The 17,859-nt window shown below is 46.9% G+C and overlaps 1 protein-coding gene and 1 non-coding gene across 6 annotated transcripts in view; one reads left to right on the forward strand and one right to left on the reverse strand.

The window, feature by feature from the left end:
• YPEL1 (yippee like 1) overlaps positions 1-17,619 on the reverse strand; it is a 26,586-nt gene extending 8,967 nt beyond the window's left edge. For 3 of the 5 annotated variants that reach the window (XM_038575997.1, XM_038575995.1, XM_038575998.1), the window contains exon 1: positions 17,454-17,611. The gene's annotated coding sequence lies outside the window, so the exon portion shown is untranslated. Of the gene's footprint in view, positions 1-17,273; positions 17,385-17,453 lie in introns of those variants that run through there. The other 2 variants (XM_038575999.1, XM_038575996.1) reach the window with 2 other exon arrangements.
• Positions 2,062-2,134, forward strand: TRNAK-CUU. Its single transcript has one exon. It is a non-coding gene; the product is annotated as a tRNA-Lys (tRNA).
• Positions 17,620-17,859: the final 240 nt, after the last annotated feature.

Here is a 17,859-nt window from a genome sequence, read left to right on the forward strand (position 1 = left end):
CCTGGAGACCCGGGATCGAATCCCACATCGGGCTCCCGGTGCATGGAGCCTGCTTCTCCCTCTGCCTGTGTCTCTGCCTCTCTCTCTCTCACTGTGTGCCTATCATAAATAAATTAAAAAAAAAATGTTTCAAAAAAAAAAAAAAAAAAAAAATAAAAAGATAGGACTGTGTGGCGCGCCTGGGGTGGCTCTGTCGGTTGTGTCCAGTTCCTTTTTTTTTTTTTTTTTTTTTTTTGAGTGTCCAGTTCTTGATTTCCACTCAGGTGGAATCTTAGAGTTGTATGACTGAGCCCCACCTCAGACTCTGCACTGGACATGAAGCCAAATCTGCTTAGGATTCTCTCTCTCTCTCTCTCTCCTTCTGCCTTTCCCTGAACCCTGAAAAAGAAAAGATATGACTGTACTACATGACCACGATAACACAGCTTTGATGAAAAATTTCTGGAGTCCTTGTATTAGTCAAAAAAGTAGATATAAGTATTGGTTAAGCTTCAGATTCTGGTAAAGTAGCGTTGTTTTTATAGAAGTTTTATCAAAATCACAACAAAACCTGTGTAACTTCCAGAACTACAAAGGAGTGTATCAGTGAATGATAAAATGTCAGTCTAAAAGGAGGCAAGAGGGATCCCTGGGTGGTTCAGTGGTTTGGTGCCTGCCTTTTGCCCAGGGCGTGATCCTGGAGTCCCGGGATCGAGTCCCACATCAGGCTCCCTGCATGGAGCCTGCTTCTCCCTCTGCCCATGTCTCTGCCTCTCTCTCTGTCTCTCATGAATGGATAAATAAAATAATTTAAAAAAATAAAAGGAGGTAAGAAAGGGGGCCTCTGGCTGGCTCAGTTGGTGGAGCATGCATCTTTTGATCTCAGTGTTGTGAGTTCAAGCCCCATTTAGGCATAGAGTTTACTTAAAAAAAAAAAAGGCAAGAAAGGAGAGGAAAAGAAATATGATATAAAGAAGAGGACAGAAAAAAAAAAGACGCACAAAGGAAGGACGATTTTTTTTTTAAGGAAGGACAATTTAAGCCCAAATATATCAATGCTTATATTAATTATAAACGGACTAAATCCAAGAGTTTAAGGTTTCTGGACTGGACAGAAGACAAAATCCACCTAGATATAATCTACAGGAGCCACACCTTAAAGTAAAGACAAAGAGTGGCTGAAAGAGAAGGCTAGAAACCTGGGTGGTGGCAATACAGAATATGGTTTATAATTATTTGCTAAAAATGTATTTGTTTTATGTATTTTTCATATGTATGCAATTCACAATAAAGAAGTTAAAGTAGTAAAAAGATTGGGAATCTGGCTGGTTCAGTCTGTAGAACATGTGATTCTTGATGTTAGGGTTGTGGGCTTAAAGCCCATGTTGGACGTAGAGATTACTCTAAAAAAAAAAGAGTAATAAAAGGATAGAAAAAGATATAATATGCAAATAATAAAAGAATAATCACATAAATATATTAACATTTTCCTTAAATAATATTTAAGAGAAGGCTTTACTAGATAGAAAAATGGGCTATTTTGTAATGATAAAAATAGCAGAGAGACAAATAGTAAATCTTACTACCTAATAATCAAAATATATAAATCAAACACTGACATAACTGCAAGGAGAAACAGATAAACCTTTAATCAGAATAAGGGGGATCCCTGGGTGGCGCAGCGGTTTGGCGCCTGCCTTCAGCCCAGGGCGCGATCCTGGAGACCCGGGATCGAATCCCACGTCGGGCTCCCGGTGCATGGAGCCTGCTTCTCCCTCTGCCTGTGTCTCTGCCTCATTCTCTCTCTCTCTGTGACTATCACAAATAAATAAAAATTAAAAAAAAAAAAAAAAAAAAAAAAAAAAAAAAAGAATAAGGTTACTGGGGGGGATCCCTGGGTGGCGCAGTGGTTTGGTGCCTGCCTTTGGCCCAGGGCGCGATCCTGGAGACCCGGGATCGAATCCCACATCGGGCTCCCGGTGCATGGAGCCTGCTTCTCCCTCTGCCTGTGTCTCTGCCTCTCTCTCTCTCTGTGACTATCATAAAAAAAAAAAAAAAAAAAAGAATAAGGTTACTGGGGATGCTCAGCTGGCTCAGTTGGTAGAGCATGTGACTCTTGATCTCAGGGTCATGAGTTCAAGCCCCATATTGGGCATAAAGCTCAATTTAAAAAAAGAATAGGGGGATCCCTGGGTGGCTCAGCGGTTTTGTGCCTGCCTTTGGCCCAGGGTGTGATCCGGAGTCCCGGGATCGAGTCCCATGTCGGGCTCCCTGCATGGAGCCTGCTTCTCCCTCTGCCTGTGTCTCTGCCTCTCTCTCTATGTCTATCATGAATAAATAAATAAAATCTTCAAAAAAAAAAGAATAGGATTACTGATTATAGCATATAAATAGGGTAGACATTACATATTTATAATAGACCTAAAATATAGCACAGTATAAATATATTTATATTTTATTATGCCTTTCAGTGACTGATAGAATGCAAATGATTACAGGCAGAGAGGATGTGCACAATGTGATGAACAAATTGGACCTAAAAGACATTGAGAAAACTCTATCTAAGAACTGCAGAATTCACATTCATTTAGAGCATGCAAACAGGGACGCCTGGGTGGCTCGGTGGTTGAGCGTCTGCCTTTGGCTCAGGTTGTGATCTCAAGGTCTAGGATTGAACCCTGCATCGGGCTCCCTGCATGGAGCCTGCTTCTCCCTCTGCCTGTGTCTCTGCTTCTCTGTGTCTCTCATGAATAAATAAATAAATCTTAAAAAAAAAGAAGCACACAAACATTTACAAAAGACAACCGTACAACAAGTCTCAACCAACTTCCAAGTATTGGAAACACAGTATAATCTCTGCCCACAATACACTTAAGTTAGAAATCAATAAGAAAAAAAAATCAATACGAAACCAAGAAAAAAATCTTCATATGCTTAGAAATTCAGAAATATACTTCCACACAAATAAATGGGAAGATAGTCTGTCCTCATGGATTTGAAGAATACTGTTAAAATACTCATACTAAAAGAAAAAAAATAATAAAATAAATAAATAAAATTCTCATACTACCCAAAGCAATCTATAGATTCAATGCAATCCCTAACAAAATACCAATGGCATTTTTATAGAACAAAGAATCCTAAAATTTGTATAAAATCCAAGAGACCCCAAATCGCCAAAGCAATCTTGAGAAAGAGGAACAAAGTTGGAGGTATCACAGTGCCTAATTTTAAACTGTACTACAAAGCTATAGTAATCAAAGCAGTATGGTACTGGTGCAAAAACGATCAATGGAATGAACAGAGTCCAGAACAAAACTCCTACAGGTTCGGTCAATCTAGGACAATGGAGGCAAGAATATATGATGAGTCTCTTCAATAAAGGGTCTTGGCAACAGTGGTTAGCTATATGCAAAAGAATGAAACTGGACCCGTCTTACATCATACACAAAAATAAATTCAAAATGGATTAAAGACTTGAATGTAAGACCCCAAACTGTCAAACTCAAAGAAACCATAGGCAGTAAGCTCTTTGATATCATTCTTAGCAATATGCTTCTTGGACCAGTCTCCTCAGACAAGGGCAACAGAAAATAAATGGGATTACATCAAACCAAAAAGTTTTGCCACAGCAGAAGAAACCATCAACAAAAGACCACCTATGTAATGCGAGAATATACTTGCAAATCACACATCTGATAAGCAGTTAATATCCAAAATATACAAAGGACTTAACGTAACTTTTTTTTTAATGTAACTTTTTTTTTAACGTAACTTTTTAAAAAAGATTTTATCTATTTATTTGACAGAGAGAGACAGAGAGCGAGAGCGCAAGTGCACACAAACAGGGGGAGAAGGGCAGGGTAAAGCAGCCTCCCCGCTGAGCTGGGAGGACTTGATCCCAGGACCCTGGGATCATGACCCAAGCCAAAGGCTCAACTGAGCCAAACAGATGCCCCAGGACTTAAAACACAACTTAAAAACAACCTGATTAAAAATGGGGGGTGCCTGGCTGGCTCCGTTGGTAGAGTGTGTGACTCTTGATCTTGGGGTCATGGGTTTGAGCCCCACGATGGGTATGGAGCCTACTTAAAAATACATGGGCAAGGACACCTGGGTGGCTCAGTGGTTAAGCACCTGCCTTTGGCCCAGGGTGTGATCCTCTAGTCCCGGGATCGAGTCCCACATTGGGCTCCCTGCATGGAGCCTGCTTCTCCCTCTGCCTGTGTCTCTGCCTCTTTCTCTCGTGTCTCTCATGAGTAAGTTAATAAAATCTTTAAAGAAAAATGGGCAGAGGACTTTACCAGACATTCTTCCAAAGAAGACATCCAGATGGTCAACAGACACAAGAGAAGATGGCTGACTCAACATCACTCATCATCTGGGGAATACAGATCAAAACTACAATGAGCTATTACCTCACACCTGTTAGATCGCCTATTATCAAAGAGACAAAAAATAACAAGCATTGGCAAGGGTGTGGAGAAAAGGGAAGCGATGCCCAAGGGTCCATCGATAGATGAATAAAGATGTGGTACATATATATAACCGAATACTATGCAGTCATAAAAAAGAATGAAATCTTACCATCTCACCATGAAATCATACATGGATCAGCATCAACAGTACTGCACTAGGTGAAATAAGTCAGAGAAAGATAAATACCATACAATCTCGCTTGTATGTAGAATCTAAGCAAAAAAAATGAAAAGAAAAAAAAAAAAAAACAGAAACAGACTCACAGATACAGAAAACAAATGGTTGGTTACCAGAGGGGGCAGGGGTTGGGAGATGGGCAAAATAGGCAAAGGGGATTACGAGGTATGAACTTCTAGTTATAAAAGAAGTCACAGGGATATAATGTACCCATAGAGAATATGGTCAGTAACTTTATAATAACTTTGTATGGGGGCAGAGGATAACTAGATTTGTGGTGGGGATCATTTCATAATGTATGAAACTATCCAATCAAGAAGATGTACAGTTGAAATTTTGTTTTAAAGATTTTATTCATTCATTCACAAGACACACACACACACAGAGAGGCAGAGACACAGGCAGAGGGAGAAGCAGGCTCCATGCAGGGAGCCTGAGATGGGTCTCGATCCCAGGACTCCAGGATCACGCCCTGCGCCGAAGGCAGGTGCTTAACTGCTGAGCCACCCAGGGATCCCTACAGCTGAAATTAATAGGATACTATCTGTCGATTATTCTCTGATTTTTAAAAAAGCATAGTCTGAGGAGAGAAAAGGAATGTACTTCTATATACACATGGGTCTAAGAATAATGGAAATTAAAAGATGTTTTTATTAATATTATGAACAATAATAAAATAATTACTTTCTAGTTCTTAAAAGGAAATGTAAAAAAATAAATAAAATTTAAAAAAAGGAAATGTATAATCTTATAGGATGTATATTAGAAAATATGACAGGTGGAATTAATGAGCTAAACACCCTTTTTAAAAAAGATTTATTTAAGATTTTATTTATTTCTTTTACAGAGAAAGAGCGCGTAAGCACAAGCACAGGCAGTGTCAGAGGGAGAGGGAGAAGCAGGCTTGGGAGCCCGATGTGGGGCTGAGCAGCGAGTCCAATGTAAGGCTTGATCCTAGGACCTTGGATCATGACCTGAGCTGAAGGCAGATGCTTAACTGACTGAGTCACCCAGGCATCTTAAAGATTTTATTATTTATTCATTTATTTGGGAGAGAGAGCAAGAAAGAGAGCCCAAGTTGGGGGGAGGAGGAGCGGCAGGAGAGGGAGAAAGATTCCAGACTGAGCAGGGAGCCTGAGGTGGGGCTCGATCCCAGGACCCCGGAATCATAACCTGAGCCAAAGGCAGACACTTAATCGACCGGGCCACCCAGGCGCCCTTAAATACTCCTCTTTATTTTTCATGTTCACAGCAGCTTTATTCATAATAGCCGGAAACAAGCCAGATGTCCACCAATATGTGAACAGTTCAACAAACAGTGGTACGTCCATACCCTGGAGTACCTACCACCCAGCTGTAAAAAGGAGCAAACTATTAACATACCCAACAACGTAAAGATTCCTTTAGGAATCTTCAGAGGCTTATGCTAAGTAAAAAGATAAAAATAAAAAAGCCAACCCCCAAAGGTGACGTACTACATTATTCCATTTATATAATATTCTTGAAGTGATAAAATCATGGAAATGGTGAACCGATTAGAGGATGCCAGGGTTAGGAAGTGGGCTGGAGGGCGGAGGAGCAAAGTGGGTGTGGATGCATAATGGCAACAAAGGGAATTTTGCTGGATGATTTTTTTTTAAGGTTGACTTTTTTCCCCCAGAGATTTTTTTTTAATTTAAAATCTATTAATTAACATATATTATTAGTTTCAGAGACAGAGGTCAGTGATTCATCAGTGTTATATAACATGCAGTGCTCATCACATCAGGTGCCTTCCTCAATGCCCATCACCCAGTTACCCCTTCCCTCCCCACATCCCCTCCAGCAATCCTCAGTTTGTTTCCTATGATTAAGAGCCTCTTAAAAAAAAAAAAAAAAAAAAAAGAGAGAGAGTCTCTTATGGTTATTCTCTCTCTCTGATTTCATCTTGTTTTATTTTTTCCCCTCTTCCTCTATGATCCTCTGTTATATTTCTTAGATTCCACATGCAAGTGAGATCATATGATAATTGTGTTTCTCTGACTTATTTCACTTAGCATAACACCCTCTAGTTCCATCCATGTCATTGTAAATGGCAAGATTTCCTTTTTTGATGGCTGAATAGTATTCCAGCGTGTGTGTGTGTGTGTGTGTATGTGTGTGTGTATGTGTGTGTGTACGTACACACCACATCTTTTTTATCCATTCATCTCTGGATGGACATCTGGGCTCTTTCCATAGTTTGGCTATTGTGGACATTGCTGCTATAAACACCGGGGTGCAGGTGCCCCTTCAGATCACTACAGTTTATTTTTGGGGTAAACAACTAGTAGTGCAATTGCTAAGTCGTAGGGTAGCTCTATTTTCAACTTTTGAGGAACCTCCATACGGTTTTCCGGAGTGGCTGCACCAGCTTGCACTCCCACCAACAGTAAACACCCATCTTTAGAAGTTAAAAAAGTAACAGAGGAACAACCCAAAGAAAATATGAGGAAGTAAATCAACAGGAAAAAATGTAATGCAGCAGACAAGAAAAACATGGATATACAAAAAGGATCAACAGAGCCAAAAGTTTGTTCTTGGAAAAGACTAATAAAATTGATAAAGTTTTGTTCCACTGATTGGGGACAGAGGGGGAGAAGAGGGATATAAGTAATAACCTGGCAGAAATGGAAATGGGATATCACTTTCTTTGGATGAGATTTATGGGTAAGAGGATGTTGTGATCAATTTAATATATTTTAAAATGTAAACCACACAAACAAATTCCTGGAAGAAAGATAAATGAAAAAGAGGACTCAGGAAGAAACAGCAAATCTGAGTGACCTGAAAAACATTAAAGAAATGGGAATGAACCAGCTAGTTTAACCTGAACCAAACCTTGATCAGGGCAGTGCAAAAATGAAATTCACTTTAATTTTCTTCTCATGCACCAAGATGCAAGTACCCTAAATCACTTCACCAAACAAAATCTAATACTATTTTAAAAGGATAATAAAATACAATTAGGTTTACATTATCACAGGAATACAAAATCATTTAATGCTAGGAAATGTAGTTAATAAAATGTGCCGCCTATTATTCTTTCAATCTGTTTATCTCAATAGATGCAGAGAAAGTATTTGACAAAATTAAACGTCCATTCACAATTTTAACAACCTTCCGTGCAGACTAAGAATAAAAGGGAACTTCCTTATCTGTTAGGAGACATCTATAAAAATGAAACTAACAACCCACAGTGAACATAATGCTTAACGATAAGACTCTGAAAACATTCTCTTTGAGAGCAGGAATGAATCTGGACACCACCGCCTTCCCGCAGCCCTAGAAGTACCAGCCATCTCAGCAAGGCAACAAGGCATTAAGATTAGAGTGGAAAACAGACACTTATATACAACAGTGTAACAACCCAAAGTATCTGAGAATAAATTCAGAGACCTGAAACACCTCTACAGAGAAGAGTGTAAAATTCTGAAAGACAATGAGGAATACCTGAATAAATGGAGACGTACCAAGATCAGGACCGGAAGACACTGTAAACATGTGAATTCTTCCCAAAGTAATTTTTAATTTTTTAATTTCATTTATTCGTTTTTAAAGATTTTTATTTATGAAAGCAAGCAGGGGGAGAGGCAGAGGGAGATGGGAGGGAGTGGGGGAGAGGGAGAGGGAGAGAAAGAGAATCTCAAGTAGACTCCATGCTGAGCATGGAGCCCAAAGTGGGATTGATCCCATAACCCAGAGATCATGATCTGAGCCAAAACCAAGAGTTGGATGCTTAACCAAATGACCCACTCAGGTGCCCCTAAATTTTATTTAAGTAATTTCTACACTCAACATGGGGCTCAAACTTGTGACTTCAAGATCAAGAGGAGAGCGCTCTACTGCCTGAGCCAGCCAGGCGTTCCCCCAAAGTAATTTTTAAATTAAACGTAATTCAAATCAAAATACAGAAAGATGTATTGGGGTGTGTGTGTGTGTGTGCGCGCACGCATATGCAAGTCAGGGAGCCAGTGAGAGGCAGAGGGATTGGATTCTCAAACTTATCCTGGAAGTGTCTACTTCCAGGAGGGACAAATTTTCCTCAACCCTCTGGGGGTCCCCGGCTGGGTCTGAAAACTAAATTGGCCAAGACAGATTAGCAGCAGCAGGACACACAGATTTTACTGAACGTTTACGTGTCCCTGGGGCCTTCACTAGAGAATGAAGACCCAAAGCAGCAGCAGCAGAGCAGGAAGCTTTCCTACCCTTTAGACAAAGACACTGTGAAGAACGGACAAGGTAGAGGGCTTTGGCCTAGGGGGCAGTCAGTCCATGGTGAAGAAGTAACTAGAAAGACAGGGTAGGTTTAACAAGGTTTGTGCAGAATTCTTGGCTCCAGACTCCCTGTCTCTGGTGCTCCCTCCTCCTGGTGTCTGAAGACCTGTGGCAGGAAGCGGGGGCAATGGGGAGGTCAAGGTGGCCCTCCTCTGTCATCTTCTCAACTGCCTCCAGCTTAAGGTATGCAATATGCCATGGTGACATCTTTTAGGGTGGTGCGTCCTGAGGCCCTTTGCATCAAAGGTCAAAACTCATGAGGACGCTCTTGGAGAGCGCCAAGGAAGCGTGTGCTCTACCCAAGTCCTGCCATTTGCCACTGGCATCGAGACAGAGCGGTGCTGGCACGGGCAGGGACACAGGGTGACGGGACCTGAAAGAGACCAGAAACAGGCCTATGCAGAGACAACACCAGGGCCAGCTCACTGGGAAGGAGAGGCTCCCCAAAATGGGGCTGGATGTTAGAGACGCCCAACGGTAGGACAAGAAAAAGCTGGATCCTATTTTATACCATAAACAAAAACTAATGGTTCGTCCCATTTCCCGACAGAGAAAATCAGCTAGTGAGAATACTGCAGAGGAAGATTCCCTACAAGGGACACCGCCCCCATCCCCACCCGCCCCGTCTACACATCCATCCTCCAAAATGAAGCGGTTTCTTTCCCCACTAAAGGTCTTCTCAACCGAGTAGTAAGGGACTTCTAAAGAAGTCTGAGTATATTAGACAGTCCCCATCAGGGATTCCCAGAACCTTTACCTTTTTTTTTTTTTCTTTTAAGATTTTATTTATTTGTTAGAAACGCAGAGAGAGAGAGAGAGGCAGAGACACAGGCAGGGGGAGAAGCAGGCCCCATGCAGGGAGCCCGACATGGGACTCGATCCCGGGACTCTAGGACGGCTGCCCCGAACCCTAACCTTTTAAGCCACCGTGAGGCCCACTGCGTTTCACCAGGGATTCTCTGTTGCCCCAAGCTGCTGGGCACTCTATGAAGTTGGACCCTGGTGCCCCTCCCATGCTGAGGGAGGTCGTGGAGGCAGCTCCTGGGGATGAGGGACCGTTTGGGTGATCCCCCCGGCAGGCCCCCACTTCCCAGCCCGACCCATGCTGGCCGCGCAGAAGTCGCAGTGCACACGTGTCCCCTGCCCCCCATCAGGGACGGCCCAGAAGGAAGCAAGGAACCTCGCCTTTTTTTTTTTTTAAACGGGCTCCACCCTTGAACTCCCAACCCTGAGATGGAGAGTCCCATGCTCCCCTGGCTGGGTGAGCCAGCCTCGGAGCAGGTGATCCCGGGGCGCCTGGCTGGCTCGGGCGGCAGGGCGTGGGACTCTTGATCTCGGGGTTGTGAGTTCGGGCCCTGCGCCGGGTGTTCAGATTACTTTAAAAAAGTAATCACTTTTTTAAATCACTTTTTTTAATCACGGGCTGCCTGGGTGGCTCAGCGGTTGAGCATCTTCTTTTGGCCCAGGGTGTGATCTTGGGATCCTGTGATCTTGGGATTGAGTGCTGCGTTGGGCTCCCTGCATGGAGACTGCTTCTCCCTCTGCCTCTGTCTCTCATGAATAAATAAATAAAATCTTTTTTTTTTTTTTTTAATTTTTTTTTTATTTATGATAGTCACAGAGAGAGAGGGAGGCAGAGACATAGGCAGAGGGAGAAGCAGGCTCCATGCATCGGGAGCCCGACGTGGGATTCGATCCCGGGTCTCCAGGATCGCACCCTGGGTCAGAGGCAGGCGTCAAACCACTGCGCCACCCAGGGATCCCAATAAATAAAATCTTTAAAAAAAAAAAAAAGTGAGGGGATCCCTGGGTGGCTCAGCGGTCTAGTGCCTGCCTTCGGCCCAAGGTGTGATCCTGAGGTCCCGGGATCGAGTGCCGCGTCAGGCTCCCTGCATGGAGCCTGCTTCTCCCTCTGCCTGTGTCTCTGCCTCTCTCTCTGTGTGTGTGTCTCTCAGGAATAAATAAAACATTTAAAAAATAAAAAAAAAAATTTTAAAAAGTGATTTCACTTTTATTCATAATAAGAACGGGGTACACCTCTCAGTTTTAGCTTGCACACAATTCTCTTTGTATGAGAAAATGCCTTTCAGAGTGGCAACCTGCCAAGGACTTTGGTTTTGAATTGCTCAGTGGCACGGATGCAGGCCCTTCCACCTCCTCAGGTGGCTCTTGCACCCCACCCCCCCGGTGTCCTCAGCCTGAGATGCCACCAGCATCCAGAAGGCCCTGCTTGTGGGCTCCTGGCACCTCTACCAAGCCTCATCTGTGCTCAGCCCTCATGGGCAACCCTTTGAAGGCAGAAGGGTGCCTCCCGCACACATGTCTCACCCACATGTCTCACCATCTCTGTCCTGACCTCCTCGCCTGTCACCACCCCGCCAAGGGGTTCCTGGCAGAGCCACGGCCAGGCCTGGATTCGTGGTCACTGAGAAGAGTGTCATGTTGTGTTTTCACTAGGCTTTTAAACTGGATATCCAGGGACACCTGGGTGGCTCAGGGGTTGAGCACCTGACTTCAGCTCAGGTCGTGATCCTGGAGTCCCGGGATCGAGTCCCACATTGGGCTCCCTGCATGGAGCCTGCTTCTCCCTCTGCCTGTATTTCTGCCTCTCTCATGAATAAATAAAATCTTAATTAAAAAAAAAAAACAAAAACCAAACACAACTGGGTATCCACTGTGGCGTTGGTGAAATCATGGCCAAGTTTTCAGGCAACCAGTGTGCAAAATAGGCTTTTACAACAAAATCTACTGGTAAGTTAGGGCCCGCTCTGAAGTAATTGAAAGGCAAATGGATCCAGTGAATCATGTTTACTACAGGACATCATCTTTCCCCTGGGTTTGGAGGGCAGCAACCATCCCCCCGCACCCCAGAAAATATTACTGGTGAGGTAATTTTTTGGAGCGAAAACAATATTCTGGATTCCAGAAATTTCTCTCCTAAAATAAACATGCACAATTATTTTAAGAGAACGTGAATCAGGCCCATGTCCATATGGTGCTGTTACCACACTTGTAAAGACAAAAACATTGAGAAATAAAGCCCCAAGCGAGCAGCTCTTACATTTCCCGGATGGAGTGGAGGCTGCCCGCGGGCTCTCTTCCCCGCAACCCGGGGACACCCGTTCCCTCTGCTCCCCATGCCACCCCGTCACCTCCCCGCACCGCCACTACCTGCAGGTAGGCTCCAGGCCCAGCCTCCTCTTCCCCTGAAGGAGGGAGGCACCAGGCACACAAAGTGTGCAGCCAGAGTTCACAGCAAAGGTGGAACCCCAGGTGGGTGCTCGGGCAGGGACATCCACATCCTCCGAGGAAGAGGGGGTGCAGTGACTCTGCAGGGAACACCCCCCCAACCCCAGGCCAGGCCAGCGCTATTCTAAGCCGCTGACCCCATGAGAACCAAATGAACTGGCTGCAACCCTAAGAGGTGGGGCTTCTTATTAATCCTACTGTGCAGACATGGAAACCGAGGCCCAGAGAGGTTACCCAATCCTCCAAGGTTGCACGGCTAGTAAAGCTGTGGATTCAAAGCCAGAGTCTACACCCTGGACCACGGTGTCTGCAGACACATGAACCAGTGTGAACTTCACTCCCTGATGCAAATTAAAGGCAGTCTGGTAGGTCTTACAACCTAGCAGGTGGGCAGAGATCTTTAAAAAGTGGCTATCGGGGATCCCTGGGTGGCTCAGCGGTTTGGCGCCTGCCTTTGGCTCCAGGATCCTGGAGTCCTGGGATCAAGTCCTGCGTCCGGCTCCTGGCGTGGAGCCTGCTTCTCCCTCTGCCTGTGTCTCTGCCTCTCTCTCTCTCCCTCCCTCTCTGTATATCATGAATAAATAAATAAAATAAATCTTTAAAAATAAATAAGTAAAAATAAAAAGTGGTTATCACCACTGGGGTGGGCTGGCTGACACGTAGCCATCTGGTGGCGCCTCTCAGCGCTCCTTGGGTGCACACCCCTGGACCCGGGGCGTTCACCTCTGGACCAGTGTGCACAGGTGCAGGGAACTGGACATAGCCAATAACCACAACCTATTAGAAACCATCTCGGGCAGCAGCCCCGGTGGCTCAGCAGGTTGGCGCCGCCTTCAGCCCAGGGCGGGATCCTGGAGCCCCAGGATCGAGTCCCTCGTCGGGCTCCCTGTATGGAGCCTGCTTCTCCTCTGCCTGTGTCTCTGCCTCTCTCTCTGTCTCTAATGAATAAATGAATAAAATCTTTAAAAAAAAAAGAAACCATCTCAAGTCTGAGCAAAGGAGACTGGCATTGCCCTGATAGACTTGGATCAGAAACACTTCCTAGGTGGGACCTCAGCCGGGGACCAGGGGAAGGGGCTTCCTCTTCTCTTCTGCTTTTTGGTAGCTTTAGGTTTTTGATACGGAAGGAATGTACTGACTGTGCACACACGCACGCACACAGCACGACACGGGAAGGCCTGGAAGGCCTCGCGTCAGAGGGCAAAGGCAGGGGCCTAGTTTGCCGTTGGCAGAACCAGCTTCCCTCACGCACAGTCCGCCTTCTTACTGGAATTACAGGATCAAACACTCTTCTCCACAGCTCAGGAACTGCAGGTTTGGTGCTCAGCCGACCCTCCCAGAGTGACAAGAGGATTCCTCAGTCCTGCCAACCGCTGGGGCTGCCCCAGATGAAGCCCCCCTCCCCGTGGCTGCCCACCCTGCCTCGCGGGCATCTGCCCTCCACGCCCCAGGCCTCGCCTCTCCCCCCTCCTGCCTCGGGTCCTGCCTCCACCGTCTCCCGTGAGACTAATGAGTAATGTGTTTGCACTGAGCCTCCTTTCCCAACGACCTGTAATGCGTTCTCTTTTATTTCTCCTACTAAGTAACAAAGCTCCCCAGAGTCGGGGCCTTGGGACACTTCCTGGCACAGGTTACTGGCTTGCGTGCTATCGACAGGGCGACAGACCAAGGCCCTACACGCCACTGCCCTTCTCACTTGAAAGGGTGGGCCCAGTCCCAGAAGGCTGATGGGAGCAGGGGGACAGAAGGTGGGAACCTTAACCTAGAATGATTTCATCACAGGCTAAAAAGAACATAATCAAACATTTGAAGCCCTGTGTTGGGGCAAGAGAAGGAAAAACCAGAGATGCAAAGAGCAATCAGGAGGGGGCCAGTGCTCAGGGGTGAGAGGGCCAACGCTGGGAAGCCAGGTGCGCCACGAGGGAGCCAGTAGGCGAGGCCTGGCGAGAGACAGGGTGCCGGGGTGCAGAGGACAAAGCTGCGAGAGGGCCTGACTCAAAACCTGTTCCTCATCTCTGGAGGCTGCGGAACCTCGGGCAAGCTGTTGCCTTATCTGTAAAATGTGGGTAAACTGCAATTCACAAGGTGGTCCAGACAATCACGCGAGAGGCCATGGCACTGTTACAACAGGACGGAGGGTTGGCAAGCACATCTCCACGCCTCACAGGCCCCACCAGGGATCCTGGCCCTGGGTCTGAGGCCCTTCAGGGGCCACATCAAGGGGCCCTTCCCTGGGTGGACGGTGGGATGGCTCCAGGATTTCCAGTTTACTATCACCAGCACACAGCTTGTCAGAGGGACCCCAGGGTCTCTATCACGGGAGGAATGGTGACTTCTTTCCTGAATCCAACTCACACTGTCCTCCCCAGAACCCTTAGCCCTCCAGGTCTTGGTTGTTCAGCATGTTCTCCAACGTCCCCCAAAATCTCCTGTCAAAATTTCCACTCCTTAGAGGTCTTGCTGATTAGCAGACCTCACTACTCTTCTACAAATGCAAAACCAAAGGAACCACAAATGAAGAGCATCAGAGAACGGTTTGAAAGCAGGAGGACTTCTGTTGCTCTTTTTATTTTTCAAAATTTTCATACTTTCGGGCAGCCCCAGTGGCTCAGCGGTTTAGCGCCGCCTTCAGCCCAGGGCATGATCCTGGAGTCCCAGGATCGAGTCCCACATCAGGCTCCCTGCATGGAGCCTGCTTCTCCCTCTGCCTGTGTCTCTGCCTCTCTCTGTCTCTCATGAATAAATAAACAAAATCTTTAAAAAATTTTTTTTCATACTTTCTACAAATGCAGGTTAAGTTGCTACTGAAGTTACGTCAGGTGCCTAGCTCTAACAGGACACATGGAAAAGGCAAAATCAAAGGCCCAGCAAGTAGAGAACAGATGTCATTCTGCAGTCCGTCGCGCCCTCATAAATTAAAGGGATAGCAATAAATAGGCAAAGTAGGCTGACTACTAGCTTAGTTAACAACAGGGCTTTCCTCGTTCCTTTGTTTGAATCAGGGCTCCAAGGTTAACAGGATCTGTGTTATTCCAGTTTAGCAAAGTAGCTTCCTGAAATGCCAATTTTATATCTTCCTGGCATTAAATCCACCCAGGCAGATTCTACTGGCAATTTGACCTCAGCATTTCAGGCATTCCCAGCAGCTGAGGATTGGTTTTGCCAGCTCCGCACGTCAGAACAGCCCCGTGAGGCTGAAGTGGTTATATGTGCTACCGAATAACTAAGAATACGGCTTCTGCATATTCTAAACTAGTTTCCATGTATCAGTCTCCCAGGGGAAAAAGACGTTAAAACTCTATGGCAGGGATCCCTGCGTGGCTCAGTGGTTGAGCGTCTGCCTTCAGCCCAGGGTGTGATCCTGGGGTCCTGGGATCGAGTACCCCATTGGGCTCCCTGCATGGAGCCTGTTTCTCCCTCTGCCTGTGTCTCTGCTTCTCTCTCTCTCTGTGTGTGTGTCTCTCATGAATAAATAAATAAAATCTTTAAAAAAGATTAAAAAAAAAAAAAAACTATGGCAGCCCCTCGCCCTCTCCACGGTCACCCCCACCCCTCGAAACTGGGTCTTCGTGAAACTTAGGGACAACAGGGAAGAATCAAGAACAGACTTTATAGGAACACTGCTTCCAGCTAAAGAGTTTTACACATTTCAGTGCTTCAAAGATGGTAAGGTTTAACGTCTGGATTTCAGCTACAAGAATATCTCCATGTCGGTTGTTCATTTTGGCAAACGCACCATGGCAATGTGCGACAGTAACAATGGGCAACGCTGGGCGTGGGGCATGTTGGGACTGCCTGTACTATCTTTGCAACTTTCATGGAAACCTAAAGTTATTCCAAAACAAGAAGTTCGTTTAAAGAGTGAAGGCTATTGAGGCGCCTGGCTGGCTCAGTCAGTGCAGCATGCGACTCTTATCTCGGGTCGTTTAAGCCCTATATCCGGTATAGAGATTACTTAAACATGAAATCTTTGCAAAAAAAAAAAAAAAAAAAAAAAAAAAAAAGGCAAAGGCTATTGCTCCGATTGGTAATTAAGATTATCCGGTTATTTTTTTTTCTTAAGGGTCCAGTAGAGACCAGACCCTGTGCTACAGGTCTGGGGCAGAACAGGACTTTGCTCTGCTCCTATCTCTGAGCGGTTCCTGCAAGTAGAAGACACTTTAACCCTGTGAGATGCAAGGGGAGGGAGCATAAGGTCCAGGAGAGCCTCAGTATCCGCATTCCTCAACTGTGCCACTACTGTCACCCACGAGCCCAGGGCCAGGGGTGGGGGGGATCCCGTGCACGGTTACAAAACTCAACCACCCCAGATTCCAGCACAGCTCCCGGCGCGGAGCAAGGCCTCAGCAAACACTTGTCACATCTACTAGAAGGGAGCAGGGGCTGGAGGGTGCTCAGGTGAAGCACCTGAAAGAGTTCTCTAGAGAAGGAAGCCTCCTCGCGAGGCTTGGGTAGGAGCTTAGGAGCGAGGTGGGTGGAAAGAATAACATTCTCGGCAAAGGAAACAACAGGTTAAAGTGTATGCTCTGGCTAGAAAAAGGAAGAAGAAATGCAACTGGACAAAAAAGCCTGGGGGTGGGGAAACTGAGGTCTGCCAAAGCCATTATCTCTCCAGCACGAAATTACAGCCTTTTTTTTTTTTTTTTTCCATCCTAGAACTCGGCACATTATCTGGACATCAAAGATGTCAATCAGAGGCAGGCCTGGGGGAGGGGGACCCTACTTAACAGGTTTCCCAAGCTAAGGCTTCTGCAAGCTGTGCTTTAATAAAAGCCTAGCGCCGCAAGCAGGGAACTGATACGGAAGACAATTCATTTTAGTCACGATCTTTATGTGGGCAACTTGAAAACATCCCCCCCCCCTTTTAATAGACATTCCTGGGAGCCCTCTTTTGTCCTCATTTCCCTCCCCGGTCCCAACATTCTTTTTTTTTTTTTTTTTTTTTTTTTTTAAAGAGGAGGAAAGCCTATTATCATCAGGCATCTCGTTCATTCTCTCGGTAGATTTTTCTCGTGGCTGAAGTAGGGAGGAGGCCGGGAAGGGAGGGAAGAAAGCGGGGCAAAGCCCCAGATTAGGCGTCGAGGTCCGCTCACCCCGGGGGGAGCCAGATAACGACACATCGAGAAACCGAACCAGAACAAACACGTCCACAGGTGCGGCCCGCTCGCGCCCCGCCCGCCGGCCCAACAGGTGCCCCGGGCCCCGCCCGCCGCCGCGGGAGCCTCGGGCCGCGGGGGCAGCCGCCCGCGCAGGTCAGGCCCGCCCGTACTCACGGCCGCTCGGCGGTCCGCGCCCCGGCCCGCAGCGCCCATCCGGCCCGGGCCCCGGTCAGCGCGGGCTCGGCTCTCAGGCGGCGCCGGCGCGGCCCGGGACGCGCTGCGGCCGTTGGCGCCTCCGCAGGGCGCGAGGCATCCTCCCGCCGCCGCCCCGCGGGCCGCCTGCCCTTTGTTTTGGAGCCGCGGCCCGGCCGCGCCGCCGTTAACGGCCTCGGAACGCGGCGCCGGCCAATCAGCGCGCCGCCCCGCCCCGCCCCCGCCCGCGCCCCGCCCGCGCCCCGCCCCGCCCGCGCGCGCCCGCCCCGCGCGCTCCGAGCCCGGGAGCTCCACCGGCTCGCGCTCCGCCGGGCTGGGCGGGGGCGCACGTGCCGCGGGGCGCGCCGCGCTCCCATTGGCCGGCCTG

The sequence above is a fragment of the Canis lupus genome, chromosome 26 (genome assembly GCF_011100685.1).
Source record: "Canis lupus familiaris isolate Mischka breed German Shepherd chromosome 26, alternate assembly UU_Cfam_GSD_1.0, whole genome shotgun sequence".
Lineage (NCBI taxonomy): Eukaryota > Metazoa > Chordata > Mammalia > Carnivora > Canidae > Canis > Canis lupus.